Here is a 2,019-nt window from a genome sequence, read left to right as displayed (position 1 = left end):
TCACAGACATTGTCCAGAAGCTTGAATTTTTTGGTTCAGAGCTCCGAAAGCTAGTCAATTATTTATAATACATTCAAAAATTGAGCTGGGCATTTCCAGACTACTGAACCGCGAAAATCTTTTTTCTTATACTGCCATACATTGTAATTCATACACCTTCCTAGCACTTTCGGAGCTTTAAACCAAAAAATTCAAGCGTACAAACAATGTTTGTAATGTACGACAGTATAGGAAAAAAGATTTTCGCAGTTTAGTAGTTTGGAAATGCCCAGCTCAATTTTTGAATATATTATAAATAATTGACTAGCTTTCGGAGCTTTGAACCAAAAAATTCAAGCGTGCTAACAATATATATATAATTATAACAAACTATGCGATATGATACGCCCTAGAATTTTTCATACCTCTAATTTTTGAGTATAGAGGACCCTCCGACTGCAATGGCAGTTTGTCGAGTCCATTAAAAACATATCTTGTAACACGTGAATAATAAGCATTGTGAAAAATTATTGTAAGACTTTATTGAATAAAATTGTTTTTCATAAATAACAATTCTCGCGAATCTTACACTTTCATTAGAATTTTCACTACAAGCAAATCCTTCATAAAACTGTCATTCTCCTCGTATATAGTTATACATACACCTCAATGCTTGTAACACCTGAAGTATTCTATCCACAAGAAGACTTTACTACTCTACTTGAAAGTTTTCCTAAAAAACATGCTTAAACTATATTCATGTGAATCTTTAAAGATGTCGATCATCTTTTACACCGATGGTTCTAAGATTGAAGAGCTATCGACTGTGGGGAGCGGCATGTTATTCCCTTCAATTAAATCTTGAACTAATAGATAAACTTCCGCAATACACCTCTGTCTTTTGTGCAGAGGCGTGGACCATATACAACGTAATAATATCCTTGAAAACCTTTGTAAGCGACGCAGTCATAGTCACGGACTCGAAGAGCATTCTGCAGGCTCTTCAGAGCGCAGGCTCATATAAAAATAATTATCTCATTCCTTTAATTAAAGCTACACTGGAGGCAGCGCAGAATGGCGTAATCCGCGTCCGTTTTATTTAGGTGCCCTCTCACAAGGGCATCCTAGGCAATGAGCAATGAGTTGGCGAAGAAAGCTACAACAGAGGGCAGAACTAATTTCAAGGTTTCCCTCTCTGAACTTTTTACGATCCCCGCTCCAAACTAGATACAAATTTGGACGTATACTCGATTACTGGGCAAACGTCAAGGGAGTTCAATATTTCCAGAAAATTTATTGTAAAATGAAGACTAAACTAACACTCAGTTTCCTGTCTTATCACACAGTTTCTCCCCCGAGAGCAAGTACCTCAGCTAACAAGATTCTGGCCGGCTTACCCCCGATTGGAAGCAGGTGCCAATCGAAAAAAAGAAGATAAAGCTTCAAAAGTAAAAGTATTAGAAAAGTATCAAGAAATAAGAGATTGTTCAAATAACAAGATCATTAAGTAATATTAGAATATCGGTTGCAATTAGAAAATCAATAATTACAAGACTTGTATTAAACGATAAGCCAACATTTTATAAAGGCAATTGATAAAGGTTGCTGGTTTTGTTGAATTTATTTATTTATACATTTGTTAACTTGATCATTTCTTTTTAATGACGGTGCACGTATGTATGTATATGTGTATGCGTGTACGTGCGTGCATGCGTTGTGTGTGTGTGTGTGTGTGTGTATGTGTGTGTGTGTGTGTGTGTGTGTGGTGCGGCTCGTACCTCCTTTCTTAATAAGGCGCGACTCAATTCCGAGCCAAGTTTCGCGGATTTCGTCTAATCTAATCGCATTATAGACTTAAACTCGTATTATTCGTGAATGAGAAAACGAAACGGGATCTAAATGACTTAATAATTAGTCACGTCGCACTAATTACGGTAACAAAAGATCCAGCAGCTTGATAGCTTCAGATTACTTGAAAAACGCTAAAGGGTTTACTTGACTTAATGCCGAGTGGAGTTCTAATTCTAGTAATCTGTGCTT

The sequence above is a fragment of the Wasmannia auropunctata genome, unplaced genomic scaffold, assembly GCF_000956235.1.
Source record: "Wasmannia auropunctata unplaced genomic scaffold, wasmannia.A_1.0 LD334730.1, whole genome shotgun sequence".
Classification (NCBI taxonomy): Eukaryota; Metazoa; Arthropoda; class Insecta; order Hymenoptera; family Formicidae; genus Wasmannia; species Wasmannia auropunctata.
The sequence above is the reverse complement of the archived record's forward strand: the minus strand, read 5'-3'. Positions refer to the sequence as shown.